This window comes from Sturnira hondurensis, unplaced genomic scaffold (genome assembly GCF_014824575.4).
Source record: "Sturnira hondurensis isolate 20B ecotype Veracruz unplaced genomic scaffold, ASM1482457v3 Scaffold0006505, whole genome shotgun sequence".
In the NCBI taxonomy this organism is placed as follows: Eukaryota; Metazoa; Chordata; class Mammalia; order Chiroptera; family Phyllostomidae; genus Sturnira; species Sturnira hondurensis.
In genome coordinates this window covers 1,310,788-1,332,500 of record NW_028079136.1, presented here as the reverse complement: position 1 = coordinate 1,332,500, position 21,713 = coordinate 1,310,788, and the positions used below count along the sequence as shown (strand labels likewise).

General features: G+C 34.8%; 1 protein-coding gene across 17 annotated transcripts in view; it reads right to left on the bottom strand.

The window, feature by feature from the left end:
- The window catches only part of SOX6 (SRY-box transcription factor 6), a 600,742-nt gene that overhangs the window by 372,523 nt on the left and 206,506 nt on the right, over positions 1–21,713 (bottom strand). The window lies entirely within an intron of this gene.

Genomic DNA, 21,713 nt, shown 5'->3' with positions numbered 1-21,713 from the left:
TAGAGATTGATGTCAATCTCTCTGGCCTTTCTTGTGTCAACAGTAAGTTACAACAAGAAAGATCGTGGCTTTTGCCTTTGATTAGAAGAGGTATCTTTCTCTAGTTGACTGAAGGTCACAGCATTTGCAACATGTGCTCACTTATTACAGCTCCCATGCAGAATGTATACATAAAAAGCTGATTTACTCCCCCAAAAGGACCAGAGCCATAGTGAACAAAAGACTACATTAGACAGTTTTCTTTTCAAAGAAATCCGGTCTTATAAACCATTAAATATTAGCACACTACTAATAAAACTATAACTTGGAACAATCCCCCCACCATTCTTCTGAGAATGGTGTCAGAACGACTGAATGGTTGTCAGTTGTCACTGACTGCTCTCAAAATTATAGAATGGCAGAACGACTCATTATAGTTACTTTTAAAAATATATTTTAACTTTAAAAATACAAGAAAATTCTCAGTTTAAGAGTTCTACCAACAGAGAAGTGCTATAGCCAACAAAGCAGGGAAACTAAGAGGAGAGCCAGTTGGTTTGAACATGTACCCAGCACCTGAGCAGAACACAAGATGTGTAAAGCATAAATATATGTGCATTAGTTCGTGTGGCTGACCCTCAACTTATACCCAAATTACTGGTCTAGAAAGAACACCTAAATAAGAAGTACTTGAGGATATAATTTGGAAGACAGGTCATAAGAGGGAAGGAAACTAGCAGAATTTTTAAAATAAGTTTCCTTTCAAGTGGTAGTTTGCCACTGTGTTTTGAATAAAAACAGTCATGGTTTGACCTGAAGGAAAAAGAAAGTTCCCTCTCTTTAGCCTCAATTCTTTATCTATAAAATAAGGTGTGTTTTCAACACTGAAATTCTATAAGTCTATGACTCTAATGCAAACCTAATAAAAGAAATCCTAAAAACTGGTTAGTGAACCAGAGAAGTTGTCAGTCATGTGCCCACTGCCTCTTTTATTGAACCTACAAATATTTACGGACTACCTGCTCTGTGTCAAGTGCTGTGCCGGCTGCCAAAGTATACAGAGGCATACGAATGAGAGACTGCCATCTAATAGTTATTGAATAATGGTGTAGTGAGAAAGATACATGAAATATAAATCATAACAAGGTGATATGACAAATGACCAGGTGCTTGAAAGCTATAAAAAGTATTATGGAAGCCTGAAGAAAGGTGAAAGTAATTCATTTTGGAGGGATTAGATACACTACAAGAGAAGTCCTATTTAACTGGGTCCTGGAGGATAAGTACAAGTTTGTCTGGTAGAAATATGAGGAATGAACATTTCAGGATGTTTAAAGCAAGAAGATATGAAAGAAGATGGTTACATTCAAAGAAGAGGAAGAACTTCAAAGGGGCTGGAATATGGGATGCAGGGTGGCTAGTAACAGGAAAAAAATCCAGTAGGGAGAGCTGATAACAGGTTAAAAAAGAGTTCAAAGGTAATTCAAAATGGTTTGGATTTTATACTAGGGAAATAGAAAATTACTTCAGGAATTTAACCAAGGGAATAATGTGAACTGAATATCCCTTAAGAAAAAAATCTTTATCAGCCTTAAGAAAGATGGGTCATCCAGAAGGCTGTGTATGTGTTTATGCTCCTGTCATTTGTATTTATGTGTGCTCAGCTGCCCTTTCTTATCTGGTCCTTGGTGCTCTGCTGGACATGTGGTGTTGACTGGTGCTGACCAGTTACTTTTTACTTCTACATTCCTTCAAGTCTCTGTTTTCAGTCTCTATACCCACCACTGATAAATGCTGTTGAAAGAAGGCAAATAGAGAGAGAGAGGAGGAGAGAAGGATAAGAGCATATGAATCATCACAAAGAAAATACCTGGGAGGAAAAATAGAGATGCTACACTAACAAAAACAACATAATAGCTAGTGTGTATTGAGCATCTACCATGTGCCACATTTGTTATGTATGCTGCACAGTATCTCATTAAATCTCAAACAACTCCACAATAAAACCACTAACTTACTCCATTTTCAGATGAGCAAAGTGAGATGTACAGTAACTTAGCTTTGGTTATAATTCTAGCAAATGATAGAGAAGATTTCAATCCATTCTGACTTTAAATCCCAAGCTTTTAATTTTTATACTAAATTCCCAGTTTTATCCCTTACTGAATGCTAATTATATGCTAAGAACTACACTAGCTGCCTTACATAGGTTAGTTCTAAGATCCACAATAACCTTTAAAAAGTGAATGCCTTTGTCCCCATTTTATAGTAGAAAAAATAAAGGTTCTGGCAAATTAAGTAACTTACCTAAGGTCACAAAACCAGTAAGAAGCAGCACCAGAGCTTCAACCCTGCTGTGTTTGGCTATGCCTTTTCCACCACATTATGATGTGCATATTTCAGTTCCCCACTCCTTCCTCCCCCTTGAGACCCTTACCCATCGCTACAGTTCCAGATTCCACCTCCAAGGCTCAGCTAATATCTTACCTTCGCCATAAGCCACTCAGAAACATATCAGCCCATCATTGCCTTTATATTGCAATTATTTGTGTAATATTCATTTACCTTGATGAAGACAGATTTATATTTGTCAGTCCCCTGTTCTATCTGTTTATGTCCTATGTCCCCAATCAGTCAACCATTGCAAGTGCCCTGTAGCAGGTTCTTCAGGCAGTTTGTGCCATCCAAATACATCTTACATTACTCTCAATAAGCCTCTAGAGGGAGATAAGCATTCTGTCACGTAATTTGTATCCCCCAAGATAGCTGGCAGAATCCTAAGCATATATTAGGGTTTACCAGTGTATGGATTGGCTCCTTTACACTTTAATTACAGGAAGTTTTCAGTAATGATAATACAATAACAGCAAACTTTATTTTTTTAAGATTTTATTTATTTATCTTTAGAGGGGAAGGGAAGGAGAGAGGAATAGAAATATCAATGTATTGTTGCCTCTTGTGAGTCCCCTGCTGGGAACTGGCCTGCAACCCAGGCATGGGCCCTGACTGGGAATCGAACTGCGATCCTGTGGTTCGCAGGCCCACGCTCAATCCACTGAGCTACACCAGCCAGGGCAAGCAAACTTTAAATATATACACTCAACCCTCATAATGACTGATAGTGTGGGTAGTACTATTATGCCTGTTTCACAGAGGGAATTGAGGAACAAATAAGTTAAGTGATTTGTCTAAGGTCATACAACTAATAAGCATCAGATTCAGGATTCAACCCATGCTGTCTCACTCCAGATCAGCATTCTCCTGGCGACCTTACAATACTATTTTCACTCAAATACACATTGTTCTAACATTAAACAATTCTCACACGATGAAAATTTATAAAACTAACTCATTACTTCTGCTATGAACACTGGAGGAGTTTGGAAGAAATACAGAAAAAAAAAAGACTGTCTGCATATAGTAGAAAGCCTGGGCAGCAGATAAAGAGATGCTGGGAAAATAAAAAGACAATAGAGAAGTATTTCCGTTTTTTAAAAAATTGGAGTGTACCAAGTGTGCCATTTTCACACAAAGGTTCTAAAGCATCCATGCTGAATTTCTCTCATTAATACACCAAATTATATAGCATACTTCAGAATGAGCAACCAATGTTAGAAAAACCTTGCAATGCTACATCAGAATCATGTAATTTTGAATCAGTGAAATGTAACCACCTCTGGGCTGACACACAACAGCTGTTTAGGGTGTCAGAGAAATGGCCTGATGAAGAAGATCCCCAGGAAAACAGAATGGAAACCCTGGATAACAGAATGTTGATTTCCACATCTTTTGAACTTGATTAGGCTGTTGCAAAAGTCAGGAAAGTACAAGATACATTTCTACTGTAAAAAGGCAGCAAGAAATTCTTCAAATTCATGATGGTAAGCCAAGTGAGTTTGTATATAATTCATAATTTATAATTTGCAAAGCCTTTTCCTGTGTATCATTTCCTTTAACTCATACAACTGTGAAGTTGTATGAGTTAAACCTGGTGAAATAAGTCATGTTATCATCTCTACAAAATCAACCACTACAAATATGGCCCAGAAAAGAAAACTTTCTAAGGTTATTAAGCTGAAAAGTGGTGAAGCCACACCTAAATTCTTAGTCCTCTAAAACAAAGCCCCTTTCCTCACATTATGTATACATCAAACAAATGTAAGACAGCACACTTAATTATTAGTATTATTACTCAGAAGTACTGTGCATTTCAGAGGCAGAAAGCCATCTTGGAAAATCAGTTAAGAAGAGGCAGAAAGTAGTGTGACATAGAAAGATCAGAACTTTGCAGCCACACATAGCCCTAGGTATGAATCCAGACTCTGTGCCTTTGGCAAGATGTTTCAACTCCTAAATGAACAACTTCCTCTTTTGAAAACAAAACAGTTCTACTGGGAAACTGCAAAGAAGAGTAAGTAACAAACATCTATATATACACCTAAAAGTAGCTTGCTTGTATGGTACACAATGGTGTCATTCTTATAAATTCCCTCTTCTAGAGAGCTTAGAATTTTAGGGCTTTATCTAGTATTCATACCATGGAAACAGTTGAAACATCTGTAATGTCAAGAATTTTAAGCTGATTTAAAAAGAAAAAATCACGACCATCAACAGTAACAACAGCCTCCCTGATCAACATATTAAAGCAAAAAATTTAGATGTTAATTAAACCAGCATATTAGCAACTGAGCCAGAGTTTTGGAGCCAGTTCTATCAATGGATATTTTCTCAGTCACTCAGACAAACTGTTGTGCTTATTTCAGATCCACCACACTGAGGCTCCCTTTGTGGATGGTTGGAATACTGCCTGCACTTCTGCCTTCTGTGTAAAACCAAACATATAGAAATTTCAGTGACCAGATTACACATTCATCTTGACAATATATTATGCTGTTTGGTGTCATGTTGACATACTATTGGTAATGTTCATGACTTCTTATGCCTTGATTTTGTTCTTTGGTTTCAATAAAAAGAAAAGTAGAAAGCCTTAGACTAATGAATTCAGACTCTTCTCAGACACTGTGCTGCTTCTCTTCCATGAGATCAGGAAAAGGATATATTTCTGGTTGCAGACATATGTGGTACAGACATGAGATCACAGCTTTAAGCTTAATAGAAGAACATAACAATCTACTCACTGTTTACATTTAGTCCAAAGGGCAGCTGGAAATCACAACCAACCATATGCAGTGCCTATAACGAGTGGTCATGACTTCATTAATAAAGCCAAGCCTTAACGAATAAGATTCCGCAAATGGTACAGTGAGGGGCAAGACTGTCTTACCATAGGCCCCTCTAAGTACTAGGCATAGGGCCCAGGCTATTGTTGAAACTGTCCTTTGGGATTAGACTGTTCTCCCTGCCAGGATTTCATTTGCCATCTTTCATATTTCCCAGTTCTCCACACAGTGTTTAATCAGCTGCTAGGGACTGGTTAAAAAGGACTCCTATTCTTCTTTGATCCTGACATCCTAAAAAGGGAATGAATTGTAAAATTATCTACATACTATGAAATCAAACCACACATAGCAAAATGTTTTTTATACCATTACTTCAAGGAGAAAAAGAGATGCAAATAACATCTCATTTAATCCTTCCAAGTCTATGACGGGCACAGTAATATTATTCCCAACTTATTGATAAAAAGCTGATGTTCAGAAAGGCTTCCTAAGGATACTGCAAGCAAATTGCAGAACAAAGATCTCTCTGGGATCTAAATCTCATGCTTTCATTTTTCAACAACTGTCATAGAGCATATACTAATTGTTAACCCATGGTCTATCATAATTATGATAGTTTTAGTTTTCCTTTCTGTACTAAGAGGAATACAAATCTACCAGGTAAATGTAGTACTCAAAATGCACCCAATCAACAAAACAGACAAGCAAGCAAAATATAACCAGAGATAGTGAAATTAAGAACAAACTGACAGCAACCAGAGGGGAAGTGGGAGGGGATATTTGGGGGAGAAGGTTGTCAGGAACATGTATAAAGGACACATGGACAAAGCCAAAGGCAGGTAGGATAGAGGGTAGGGTTGGGGGGAGAGGTGGGAGAAAAATGGAGACAACTGTACCTGAACAACAATTAAAAAGATGAAAAAAATGAATCACTGTTTAACACTAACTCCTTTTTTATGAACATCACTGCCACGATTTATAAATATTCTGTCTGATTCATCCACGCCTTTCCACACTTAACAGTAATGACAGGTCTCAAACTTGTAACCCAAGTACAAAAATCATAGGATAAGTGCTGGAGTGTAAAACCATGAAAACATCTTACAAGCTTTCACCAAAGTTGGCCCGACTGAGTCAGCAAAGATTAAATAACCAATAACCCCTATAAACATGATGGCTGATACAGGTGGTGCAGAAGTCAGAAGTGTGGGAGAACAAGTGGTTCATACAAGTGAAGTCTGTGCAAGTGTGGTAAGTAGAGAAGGGAAACCGAAACCTTCAGTCTACCTCCTCAGGCTGGACTTAAGGTATAGTTGGGACCTTGCTGAAGCGCATTTTGCTTCTCGGTGTGTTCTCATTTTGGTTTTGCTTTGTTTCTGAAACAGAAGTAAAACTCCTTACTTGAAGCACATTGCACTGTCTTATTTTGCTAGAATTATCACTGTCAGGCTAAACACACCTTCGGTTTTCCATTTGGCCCAGCATGAGAACTATATTCAGGAAAACTAAATCAGAGGAAAGAGGAATGTTCTAAATGTGCTATCCCTCAAACCAGATTCCTGCTAGGCTGTGATAGGCTAACAGAGAGACAGCATGCTCTCCACGGAGGTCCCCTAATGATGCCACTGAGAGCCCAACCCATTCACACAGTTACAACACAGAATGCAACCATATTTTTCTCCCTTGGGGTTTAGAGGAAAAAAACTGGCTCTCAAACCACAGATAGTAATGTTTAACCACAGCACAAAGCAAAAGAGAAAGAATGGTATGGTAAAGTATGAGATTTAGCATAGATAATTATCCAAGCAATTACAAATCACCTTGGAATACAGCTTTCAATCTCACCCCAGCTTAGACACATTTCAATATGAAAATGTGTTATTAACAAATACTAGGAGCTTATAGCCACAAAAGTGTGAATGGAAAAGTCACAATGGCCCACATTTCCAATGGATAAAACACTGATATTAGCATACAGAGCCCTGGCTGGTGTAGCTCAGTGGATTGACCACAGGCCTGTGAAGCAAAGTAGAAGCATACAGAAAAATTGCTGTCTAGCACTTTGTGGCAATATATATGTATATATATATATAAACATAAAGCTTATGCACTTTGCTAGAAATTATTAAGGATAATATAGTGTTCTTTTAACTGTCTATTGGCCACAAAATAATTCTTGAATTAACTAGCAGTTCTATTATGTTTTGCAAATTATAGGAGGTAACAGAGATATACCAAAAAAGGGTGCTGAAAATTAGATAATTACTAACAATTGCAAATCTCTAATTTTATTTTCCCCATTATCTAAACTCATAAAAAGTTCAAATAAAAAGTAAACAGATGTGTTTTTAACAAATGGTGCTGAGAAAACGAATTATTTACAAAGCAATGGAGTTAAATCCTTACCTTACACTACACACAGAAATTAATTCAAACTTGATCAAGGACTTGAACTTAACAGATAAAACTATATAACCTTTAGAAGACATAGGGCAAATCTTCATGACAGTGGCTTTGCACTGACTTCTTGGATATGACACAAATGCACAAGCATGGAAAGGATGGTAGATAAATTAGACTTTATCAAACTGAAAAACTTAAATGCATCAAAGAACACTATCTGGAGAGTAAAAAGACAGCCCACAGAATGGAAAAAAAATTCAAATCATGTATCTAATAAGGGATTGAGAAAAAGAACTGCTACAACTCAACAACAAAAGAACAAACAACCACACTCAAAAACAGGCAAAGGATTTAAATAGACATTTTCTCAAAGATCTACAAATGGCCAATAAACATATGTAAAGATGTTTAGCCTTATCAGTCACTAGGCAAATGCAAATCAAAACCATGATGAGATATAACATCCCATTTGTTAGGATAGCTATTATCTAAAAAGGAAAATAACATTTTTCCCTCCTTTGGCTAATCCCCTTACCTTGTTCAAATGTCATGTTCTCAATGAGTCTTACTCTGATCATCATATTTAAAATTATTTTCTTGCACTATCAGACTTACAATATACTATATAATTTACTTACTTGTCATGTTTATTGTTATGCATCTCTCCCATTTCTAATATAAGCTCCATGAGAACTGAAGTTATTTGTTGTATTCACTAACATATTTTAAGTGCAAGAATGGTAGTACCTGGCATGTGATAAATGCTCAATAAACATTTGCTCAATGAATTATCTTACTAAATACTTGCTTAGAGTCAGAAAATATCTTAAAAGTGTTGAAAACCAAATCATGTGTTCAATTAATGAGTTTTTATCTTTTTTACACCAAATATTATCTTCTATTCAGCATCAACAAATACCAAAGTACTATGGCTTAAAATGTAAAATGTTCCACTTTACTGAACATTTCAATTGAATAAGATCTCAAAATTTTATTCATATCTTAACATTCCAAGTACACTAGCCAGTTATTTACTTATTGTCTCTTGACTCACATCACCCTTCAATTCTCTGCTCTGTGGTTCTGGTGCACTATATTTCCCAGGCTCCCTTGCCAGCTGGCTTCCTATTAGGTTCTGCCAATGAGAGGGACTAGTGGGAAATTACGAGGTGAAGGAGGAGAAAAGAGACTTCCTTTTTCTAGCTCCTGTCAGCATCACTCCAGCAGCAAAACACACTTATGGCTGCACCACTTTACATTCCAACCAGCAATGGCTACTTACGCGCTCCCATTACCAGCTGCCTGACCCCCGCAGAGATACCAGCACCAGCTGGCCACACTCCTCTCAGCGATTAAAGCATAAGCCATGCTGTGTTTCCCTCAGAGGTCTGAGCACCAGTCACACAGAACACCCTCTCCCCAGAGGTCCCAGCCCAGTTACAAGGTTTTCCAAGTTCCCATTTTCAAGTAAAATCCGATTTCTTCCAATTTTTTTCCACCAGCCCTATGGTTAGTAGCTAGCTGCTCTCTACATTTATTAATATCTGGGTTGCTTCAGCTTCCTGTTTTGCTTTTTTAGGCTTCCAATAGCTGTGTAAAAAACTCCCTCAATTAAATCCCATCTACTTGAACTGTTTATCACGGTTTTTGTTCTGACTAGATGTGACTGTTAATAGTATAACATTCAGGCAGACCAAAAGACTGACAATTTACATCATTCAGAATTAAGCACAATGCAGATTTTTTTCATACTGTCTTAACCAAAGAACGAGAAAACGGGCCTTTCAAATACATCAAATATCAGATTGAGATCTAGAATGACTGTGCTCATATTTGTACACTCCCATAGTGTACAGCCCTATCCTCTCCCGCCTACTCCAAGTCTCCATTTGGATATCTAACATAATCTCAGATTTCACATGTCCATAACTAAGCAACTGATATTGGTCCTAAAACCTATTCCTTCCAAAGCTTTCCCCATAGCATTTAATAGCAACTCTACCTTAGAGATTCTCAGACCAGAATCCTGGAGTCATTCTCAATTCCTTTCTTTCTCTCATCCTCCAAACTCAATCTGTTAGAAAGTCCTGTTAGTTCTTCATTCAAAATAGGTTCAGAATATAACTGCTTCTCACCAGCTCCACTGCTGCTCCAAGCCATCAATAACTCTCATCTGGATTATTACAATAACCTTTAATGTGGCCACTCACTCTTCTTCCACTCTTTTGTACACCTAGAATTCATTACCAGCAACAACAAATGTGATCCTTTTAAAACTTAAGTCAAACATCACTCCTCTGCTCAAAATGTTCCAATGGCTCCCCATTGATGGCTCCCCATCACACACAGAATAAAAGCTAAAATTCCCACAATTTTCCACAAGTTCCTGTCAGATCTGGTGCTTGTTACTTCTCTAATTTCTTCTCCTATTATTTCTCCCTCACTTGCTTGTCTCTGGCCATGCCGGTCTTCTGGTCCTTTGAACCTCCAGGCACATTTCTACCTCAGAATCTTTGTATCAGCTGCTGCTCCCGCCTGAAACACTTCTCTCCAGATAAGTGCATAACTCCTTTATTGTTACTCCAAGTCTTTGAGCTAATGGTTTCACATCAATGAGACCTTTCCTAACCATCTTATTTAAAACTGCACACATTTCCACACTGGGTACTCCCTATTCCCCTTCTTTGCTTTGCTGTTCTCCATAGAATTTACCCTCTAACTTACTATATGATAATTTGCTTATTTTATACTGCCTTTCTCTCTCCAATAGGCAATCAGCTGCTTGAGGGCAAGAATTTCTGTTTCATTCATTGATGTGTTATCAATGTCCAGATGGTACCTGGCACAGAGTAAGTGCTCAATAAATATCTGCTAATGAAACTCCAAACTCCAAAGCACCAAAGAATGAATGAATATAAACACACATAGAAATACATTGTGGCATATATATGTATATATCATCTTGAATATATACTGAAGATTAAAACTGTTTTACAAAACTCTAATACTGTAATAAATACTATACCAAAATTCTTATCCTCTTCTATCAGAGATATGTGGCTCGAAATGCACTTACAATCCTAGCACATGATACATGGAGGCTCTCTAGCACAGTGTTTAAGAGTCAGCTCACCTGACTTACATTATCCCTCCTCCAGCATCCACTAGCTCTGTGACCCTAGGAAAGTTATATGACTTCTGTGCCTCATTTTCTTCATCAAAAAACAGTAATAATAATAAAACCTAGCTCATAGAAATTATTTAATGGATTAAATTATATAACACACTTAAAGTACTTTAGCACAGCACTGGGTCCACAGGTAATATTCAGTATGTGTTAGCTATTTTTATTATATAAGGTATCTAATGTTTGTTGGAAGGCAAATAAATACTCTCAAATTCAACATTTTTATACTGCTGGAATTTGTTTACATTGCAAGAATCATATCTTATACTTCTTTATATTTGTCATAGCATTGAACATATTGATTCAAGAGTTGGCTGATTTATTTATATATATATACACACTATACACACACACACATTTTTTGACTAAAATAATAGGTTACAAAATCCAGGTTAGTCAAGATGACCAGAATAAAAATATAGAAAAAAAGGCAAGTTTGTTAGTCTGACTCCTTATTTTGTTATACTATGTATGATACTACAGTATACTAAAGCATACTAAAAATTTTTAATAACTACACTAAAGACTTTTTATTGTACAATAGAGATACATAGATTTTTCTAGCAGAAGAATAATAATGACATAATGATGTTAACTAAATTCATTGTGGTAATTGTTTCACAATACATGCAAGTTGAATCACTGTGCTATACACCTTAAACTTATACAGTAATGTATGTCAATTATATCTCAATAAAACTCAAATAAAGAAGTAATGATGAATTAGTGACATAGGGAGAAAACACACAAAAAAAGGGAAAGTAGAGCCAGAAAGCAGGCTTTAAAATTGAGGAGTCAACCAGTTAGAGCTCTGTGAGTCATGAAGGAGAACAGAGCACTAATAAAGACTTAGGTTGACAGCTGAGAGAGGGGCTTTGTCGGAAAGACTTCTTCTTCAAAAGACCACTCAAAGATAAGCCCAGCTGAGTGAGAGCAAAAATAACTGACTCCAAAATAAGTGTGTAGTTAACCATTGGTCACAAGATGCTGAAATTCTTTCACAGGAGGGGAACTCCAAAAGAATTAAAACAAAAGCAAAGTAATAGAAGAATAAAATCATCATTAACTTTCCTTGAAATGTTGATAGACTGAGCCAGTAAAGATTAGTAACTTTGCCATCACTAGGCAGAAATCTAGCCGGAATACCTAAAATGGAAAGATTCCTTAAAAATTATTTAATTAAAGTTCTGGTATACTAAAAATGCTTTTATCTATGAGTCTGTCTCTAGTTTCCTTGTTAGCTCAGTTTCTTCATTAGATTCCACATATGAGTGAAATTATATAGTATTTGTCTTTCTCTGACTGCCTTATTTCACTTAGCATAATGTTCTCCAGGTCCATCTGTACTGTTGCAAAGGGTAAAATTTTCTTCGTTTTTATGGCTGAGTAGTATTCCATTGTGTAAATGTCCCATGGGATGGCACTTAGTGGGTGGAGAGATTGAGCAAAAAAGGAAAAAGGACTCATGAACATGGACAACAATATGGGGGGACTAAATGCTAATGGAAAAAAATGCAAATATAAATAAATGAATGAATAAATAAATAAACAAAAAATACACTTTCATTTACTACAAACCCATACCCATCATCTCGATGACATTTTATTGTTTTTTTCCTAATTCTACAAAAACTCACATTAGTGAATTACGTTTGAACTTGCCACTGTCATGACAAAATCACTTTTTAATTCTTCACAAATGTACTGCCACAGTGTGTAGATTTATTTATCCAGAGCAATGGAAGAGGAAAATGGCATTATGCAGACTCTTATTCACACTAGGGTGCTAGTATGTGAGTGTGTATATCCATGAGTACCAGCACACAAAAAACATAATCTTATCTTCAAACTGTAATTAGGACACAAACTACTTAAGCTTCGTGCCCCTAACATGTTTTCGTCATTCAGAAGTACAATTACGGCCACAAAGGGCTGTTCACAATGTGCAATTCCGCATTTCTACAAAATGTAAAGAAATAAATTCTAGATAGATCCTTAAACAGAGATGTGTCAATAGCCAATCCAAGTAAATGGGCTGTTCAATTTCTGGACTATGGCTTGAAGCCCACTCCTCTAATTCACTCCTCTTTTCATACTTTGTTCTTTTCCCTTGGGTCCAAGTCCCTTCTTCAAGTTATTCTTCACTACCCAACAAACTTAGCCTCCTGTTAGACAGCTCTTGTCATCTACTCTATTCACTGGAGAAGAATCTTCCTCTACTGCTTTGGAAATCATGAATCATGCAAGTAAATGATGTGGCATCACCTGAGAATACCAGGGAATTTAATTGCTGGGTTCCTATAATTTTCAGAGGTACAATCATACCTAGACATTATCCAACTTTTATTGCAATTTGTGGTTTTATGACTTGCATGTAATTAACTCTATAACCTTTAAGAATGAAAGTATATAACAAGTAAGTTAAAATATATAGATTTGTAACTTATATATCTTGTGCATTATCAAATAATAATCATGAGAAAGAAAGAAGAAAGAAAAGAAGGAAAGAGGAAAGGAGAAAGGAAGAAAAGAGAGAGGGAAGGGAGGAGGGAAGGAAGAAGGAAGGAGGGAAGGAAGGAATTTACTTAGCGTTACTAATACAGCTTCTAAGCCCTTGGTATATTTTTTTAAATCCTCAAGGATATGTACTTTGACCCATCTTTAACTCAATACAATTACTACAGCTTCTAGGTAGATATCATCTCACAATATTATACTGCACAATAAGTACCTAAATCATAAAACCAGACCTTTCTTTCTCTGAGCTCCCTATATATGCTTGCTATGGTCTGAACGTTTGTGTCTCCCCAAAACTATATGTTGAAACTGTAGCCCCCAGTGGTGAAGGTATTCTCAGGTGACACCCACTGGGCATGTTTAGGTCATGAGGGTGGAGCCCTCATGAGTATGATCACTTCTCTTACAAAAGAAATCCCACAGAGCTCCCTAGTCCCTTCTACCACACAACAGGAAGTCTGTGACCCAGGAAAGGGCCCTCCCCTGGCTCTTTTGGCACCTCGTTCTCAGACTTTCAGCCTCCAGAATTGTGAGAAATAAATACCTATTACATATAAGCTACCCAGTCTGTGGTAATTTGTTACAGTGACCCAAATGGACTAAGGCAGTGCTTCTTCATCATTCAGAACATCCTGGCCTGAATATGTACCTATCTGGGAACTACCTCTGATAAAATATGAAAAGTCCTACAAAGGAAGCAAAAAAAATCAGAAAAACTGCAATACCTATTTAGAATTACTTCATTGTTAGGAACTCATGTTTTTTAGTTCATTAGAAGCTCTACAAATTATAACATGTAAGTATATGTTATAAGGTATGCCTGAGGTATGCCTGTTATATACCTCAGGCATACCTTAGAAGGTATATCAAGTATATAAGGTACATAAGGTATACCTCAGGCATACCTTATACCTCAGGTATGCCATCACTAATTCACAGGTCTGTAGCTTTGTTTCCAGCCCCCCTGCATTTTCAGTGGTTGTTCGGGTAAAATGATGACAATGCACCTCAAACTAATTCTAAAAATTAACTTGTCCAGCAATACAAATGGTGGCTTAAATATCACATGCAGAATAAATTTTTAAAACCAAAAAATAAATAAAATTTAGTATTTTTATCTCTTCTGAATATACATAGCTCAGTTTCATTTACTTATTACTTTCACTATTTATAATACTTTCATTATTTATTTTTCAGTTATATTTTCTATTCAATATTATCCTGTCTACTTCTCAGCTATACAGCATAGTGGTTTGACAATCATATACTCTCAGAGTGATTCCCCTGGTGTTTTGGTTACCTTCCTAGCCCTGCACATAGTCATTACGATATTATTGACTCTGTTTCGTGTGTTTTTACCATTTTCCCCTATCTAGCACTTTAAAAGACTTATTCCACAATCTCTGCTTAACTCATGTGCCATAACCTGACTCAAATATTTTAGGTAATTAAAATTGAAAAAACAAGTGATGAGTTGGGTTTTCTTAACTGTAATTCAGAAAACAAAAACAAACTAATGTGGCAAAAGAATTATTCCCCTGTCATAAATTTACCCATTCTATGCTGTGGTAGCCTATATTCTAGGGCAATGTTTTATTTCCTGCAATATACAAAAAATAGTAAAGTAAAATTGTTTTTTAAGGCCAGACACACACTTTAAAAGGAATGACAGATTTTACTGTTCTTTCTTTCATGTTCATTCTCTTTCTCACTCTTTCCCTCCCTCCTCTCATTTTCTACAACTCTCTTCTTTCTCTTTATTTTTGTAGTTTTTGAAGCTTGCTTATTTTGTAACATTGTTTTAAGGATGAAAGAATGAAAGTCAAAGTTAATGCTACACTATGCCTATTTACAACTTTGAAGAGTGCAACTTAAAAATAAAGTGTTATCTAGTAAAAAAACGACTACTGCCATTAGGTCTTATGTTAGAAAATAGGTACAATTTCATCTACTTACACTTTAAAAACTCTCAGCAGCTCACTCTTAACTAACACTTCTTAAACTCTTTTCAAACTTTACTAGTATATACCAATTATTTTTTCAACCTACTCACACAGAAGGTATGCATATTATAAAACAAGGTAAAGACATCTCATCAAACCTAATCTCTCTAGTTAAGGTTAGATATTTTGCATCACTGAACTAGGGAGTGCTACAATTGAAAGGAAAGTGAGATCTAGAGAGCATAAACAACTTGCTCAAGCAAATAACTAATTACTAATTAGTAGCAAAGAAAGTTGGGAATAAAATCTAGTTCATCAAACCCAAAAGCACCAGAGAAGATTGGAACTAGAATCCAGATCTCTAAACTCCAAAATGCTAAAAACATTGTACAGGAAAGAGAAATCGTGCTGATCCTAAAGAAACTCACTGAAAATCTATCATTTCATACCTCTCTAGTGAATGATATATGATTATAGTAATGGAGCCAATTGCATATCTAGTGTCAACTAGATATTTGTTTTAAAAAAAACAATTCGGATAATCTCAAGTCACTTATGCATGGTTCTATCATACACAGGGTGATTTTTTTCCTTTCTTGATCTATGCTCTCTGAACTAGATTGGTTTAAGGTTAATATTAAACTAGAATGCAAAAACAAACTGGCAAGGGGTGAGAGTTGAGATGAGAGTGGGAAGAGGAAGAGAGGGGCATGCTGGCTGTCAAAAGAAAGTCATCCCAGGATTGTAAAATCATCATATTCGATGTTCAAGACATTATCCATGCATGTTTGACAAAGAGTTAGCTATAATTATAAGTGGGATCTTTCACCCTCTTCCTCTACAACTCTTGCCTTTAAATGGCTAAACTTCATTTCAAAAGATGGGTGTTGAGAATAAGAGAAAACATGAAAATATTGGGTTTGTAAATCACCCCGCTCTTGCTAAGGGTAAGAGTTTCACACGATCTCTATGAGGTTAAAGTGAAGAAAATGAGGGAAGAATTCTTCATGGTGAAACCCATGACTATATTCTCTAGACCCAGCAGAGAGTAACTTAAATCTCCCCAGGCAATTGTTGGAAAATGGGGAAAACCTACTGCACTACTGATGGGACATTTCAGACTCTAGACTGTATCTCTTTAACACTCACTAAACATAATCCTGACAGAAATAAGAAGGGAAGGGAAGAGGAGAGAGAGATGAAGGGAAGGGCAGGAGAAGAGAAAGAAAAGGGAAAAAAAGTATCAAGGGGTACTATTCTTCAGGAAACTAAAGTCTCATAAGCAATCTACAAAGAAACTTTTTATACCAAAAAAAAGTCAGATTGTTAGTTCCAGAGATATTGAAGTTATTGATATTTGTTTCTAGGCAAAAAGAATTTCACTTTTTAAAATATATAGTGGTAATAACCATACCATCATGACTGAGCCATATTCTCTTTCCGTAGTATGTATACTGCATCAAGACAGGAATAAAGAGAAAAAATGAAAAGTAAATAATAGATCAATAAAAATGGAAGGAACCAGGGTACTTAAATTGTTTTGTTCATTAGCATCTTTCCATCCAACTATTTAAACTACAGTGTTAGTTTACTTTCTCGTTTCAATTCCAGTTCCCAAGTATGCAAGAACAAAACAAAATAAATAATTTTTTTTCCTTGTGCAAAAAGTACAACTTAATGCTACCTGGTGATAGAAGGAGTGAGGTTGTTCTTGCTACATAACAGTAAAAATAGTTTGTCACCCTGAAAAGAGCTAAAATCAGATAGACACACAGACTAACTAATCAATGTTTGTGTTTATCAGAAGAGAGGAAGAAGTAACTTTACATTATAAAGAAAGAAGAAAAACAATTCAGGATGGGGGGAAGCCACTTAAAGAGATTATCCTAAAATAATATTCATTGTATTATTATTTTACTACTATTATTATTATCCGGACCCTTGAACATGCAACCCTACCCCAGCATGTGCAATTATATCCACGTTGGTTGTTCTACTATCCTATAGAAGAGGAGTCACATGTTTTACTCTAAATGCAAACAAGCATTTTAAAAGTAAAAAGGTTTCTTTCACCATGAAATATTAATTCCAAACGCATTAGAAATTGGTATTGCACCTTACCATGGGAAGACAAATAAGCTGACCACAGCAATATGGTTTCAAACAGTTGAGGGGAATATAAATTGGTGCATCCTTTCTAGAAGGTAACTTGGCAAAATATCAAAATCATTAAAAATACTCTTTGAACTAAATTTACAATGCTTAGGAATTTATTCTACAGAAGGAATCATGATAGTATTCATTGCTTTATATATATATTAAATATGTGCACTGAAGTACTGATTATGATAGAGAAAAAATAAAGCAATCTAAATTTTCAACAGTTAGTACTGTAACATTTAATAATTATTCAACAATTTTTGTTGAGTGCCTACTATTAGCTAAGCAAATCAGATTCATTAAATTAAAAATGTATTCTTAAAGTAAAATACAATTTATCCATTTTTTAAAATCATATTATCCCAAATTGTTTCAGAAATTTATTCTAGCCCTGGCTGATGTAGCTCAGTGGATTAAGTGCAGGCCTGCGAACCACATGATTGTGGTTCCATTCCCAGTCAGGGCACATGCTTGGGTTGCAGGCCAGTTTCCGGCAGGGGACTCAGGAGAGGCAACCATACATTGATATTTCTCTCCTTCTCACCTTCCCTTCCTCTCTAAAGATAAATAAATAAAATCTTTTAAAAAAAGAAATTTATTCTATACTTTCATAAAAATCACAAATACGGTTTTCTGGGAAGTGGGAGGGAGAGATGATAAAGTAATTCTAAAGTCCATCTAGAAAAACAAATGCTTGAGAAAAACCAAGAACCAAGATAATTTGAAAAAGAAAAGTCATTAAATTTTTTAAAATCTCACAAAATAAAAGTGTGCAAATGAATAGCCAGAGGGAAGTTGAAAATTAAACCCAAATATCTAACCCAAGAATTTATTCTATAATAACTATAGTATGTAAAAGATGAATTATATAACTAATATTGTTAGGACACTTGGTTCTTTAAATTCTAATTGCATGCTATATAACAAAATAAATTCTATATGGGTTAAAAACTTAAAAGTAAAAAATAAAACCATAATAATGCTGTAATAAAACATGTGAATAAATTATATAATTTATGGAAGGAAAGACGTTCTTAAAAATAACATCAAGATCAGAAACTCAAAAGGAAAATAATAAAATTTTATTTGATGCGAGGGAATTGATTTTCTAAAAATTTTAATTGAAAGATAAAAATGTCAAGATTGAAAAAAAACCCTGCATCATCTATGATAAAAGTTTAATATTTTTAAAATAACAAAGACCCTTTACAAATCAGTAAGAATTAACTGCTCATTGGAATAATGTGCATTACTTTATATGGGACTGTTCTAAATATTTAGTTTATGTTCATTCATTTGATCCCTGCAACAATCCTATGACATACGTAAAACTTTTACAGATAAGGAAAGCAAGGTTTAGAGAGATTAAGTAAACATCCAAGGTTACACAGCTGATAAGTACTGATGATAGAGCCAAGGTTCAAACTCTGTCACCAATAGTCTGACTCCAAAATCTCTTCTGCTTCTCAAAGGATAGGAGCAAGAATTTATGGGAAAAAAAGAGAAGAAATGCAACTGAACAATAAACAAATGAAAAAATATTCCATTTTACTGCTCATTAAAGAAATACAAATTACACTAAAACTAAGCTGCCATCTCTCCCTGTAACACTGGCAATGGTTGAAAACAATGACAATAACATGTGTAAGTGTGACTGTGATAGAATGAATACTGTCATGCACTGCTGGTAAGAGTAGCCTGGTTCAACTTTCCTGGGAAGCATTTTGAGAATATGAATTGAGTGCCTTTAAAAAGTGATTACTCAACAATTCATTTCAAAGAATTTGAACTAAAGCAATCACCAGAGATAATCACAAACATTGAGCTATAAAGTAGTTTATTGCAATGTTGTTAATGATAGTAGAATATCAGAAATAACCTATTTATAGATGATCAGTTAAACTATAAAATGTCCACAAATAAAATAGTATGCACCCATTAAAACTAATGTTGTGAAAGAATAGTGATATCATATGAAAATATAAATGATACAATATGATATAGTGTTTAACACAAGCAGATTACAAAGCAGTTGTTACTGTATGACTCTATCTTTGTTTAAATAGGATATATATATATAAACTATATATAAGCATTATAGAAAGACAAAAATTTAATACTGAATGTATATACACCTTGATATCTAATGATTAAATCTGGAAATTGGAGTGCAGTTTTTCTTCTTTCCCTTTGTTTTTATATGTATCCTAAATTTCTTATCCACAATATCTGTTACATTTTTAGTAAATTATAAAGTTCATTTTAAAAGGAAAAGGTATGCAGAACAATATTTAATAACATAGGAACAATGATCACAGTATGTTAACTTTTAAAAAGGAGTTTGCAAAATAGCACATGCAATAAGATAACACTTTTCTTTTTTTGAAAATGTGTATTGATGTAAAAAGAACTTCTGGTATATAATCAACATGAGCATCTTGAGGTAGCTCCAGATGTCACTATGGAAGATATTTTTTACATTCTTTTTTATATTTTTCAAATTTTCTCAAATAATCACAGTTTGTTCTTTTAATCAGAAAAGGCAATGAGAAAGACTGTATTTTTTACCTTGCTCAAAATCAATTCTAATTGTTTAACAAGCCTATAATTTATGAAAAAACAAAAAATAACATACTACCTTCTTATTGTCCAAACAGACACAAAAAGGCAGTAGTTTTTCTATGAAAGACAAGTATCATAGAATTAGAAATTTTATTTAAAATTATGATACTGTAAATGTACTATCTCAAGACTTATATGAGTCCAACAAGTAATCAGGTAAATCTCCTTCATATGAGTTCATTAATTTAATAGATAAGTATATACAGTAAATAAAGTAATTGCAAATGGTTAAGCAGATGATTAAAAACAAATATGCTAACACTGATCAGCAATACCATAAGACACAAAATTGAACAAGAATCATTTATTTGACAATGTGGCAATACCAACAGTTCTGGACAGAATTCCTAAATATACATGATCTTGAACAAATCAATCTCACCAACTTTTACACTCCTCGGGTTTAAACTTACAGAAAAATATATATGTGTATATATATAGATAGACAGATAGATAGATAGATAGATAGATAGTATTCATTCTATCACAGTCACACTTACACATGTTATTGTCATATATATATATAAACATATATATTGTCATATATATAAACATATATATACACGCACATATACTTTTTGGCTTTAAATTTACAATAAAAATTATACAAATATAAAGAATTTCCAGGTGGGGCAGGGCTGGGAATATAAGACAGAAAGCTGTACTTGAACAAGAATTAAATTTAAAAAATTTTTTTAAAAATTTCCATATGAGTAAACTAACATTAAAGTACCTTCAAAATTAGTATCTATCTAATTAAAGATAAATGAAGATGGTAATGACATGAGACACATAGACCTTTTTTAAAGATAAAGAAAAAAAAGCTGACATCCTTGATAATGAAAAATTTCTTCAATAGGGAATCAGAAAAATGCAGTAGCTGTACTCCTCTCCTCAGAAGGTTAGAAAAACTGGGAACCAAATTTCTGAATTTTGGCTACGAGCCCTATTTCTTACTAATCACCCAGTAGCACTTCTCCACATGGAGAAGCTGATACAGCATCAACAAATTCTTTATCAAAATCAACACTTTGTAACACTGAGAAAATTAAAGTGTTGTAATCTATAAATGCCCCAGCCTCTCCTGTTAAAACTTTACTCCAATTAGACACTATGTTTAAAAGTATGTTCAAAAAAAGACTTTTCCTTTACCTCTGCTACAATTTTAAGTCATATATTTTCCTCCATCTCTCAGAAAGTTTGTTTGTTCTTGTGTTTTTGCATATGATATTTATATACATTCTTCATGGAAATATGCATAATAGAGTCACTTTCATTTTTCCCACTAAGAGAGAAAACATGCTCTAATATGTTTTAGTTTTCAGTGCAAAACTTTCCAGTCCCTCACACCAACTTTTACTGGCTTTCCATTTCCTTAAAATTCCACCTCTCATCTCCTCCTCCAATCCAAACACACACACAAACACACACAAGCACACACACACACAGAGCCACAATGCCAGACTTTCTAAAATAAACATTTAAATACAAATCACCTGAGGGTGGCAAAGTTGTAAGCTGCTTCCCCCACAAAAAAATTTGGATAAAGTAGTAAAAGAAAAATATCAGACATTCTAATGTCTGGGAACTTTTTTTCTGAGTCAATATTATTATCTAGTTTTAAAAACACCATTATCATAAACCAGTTATCATAGTTAACCATTATTTAAAAAGAAGCAAAAGTCTTAAAAAACAAAAGTCATTGCCTATCAAAATATATTA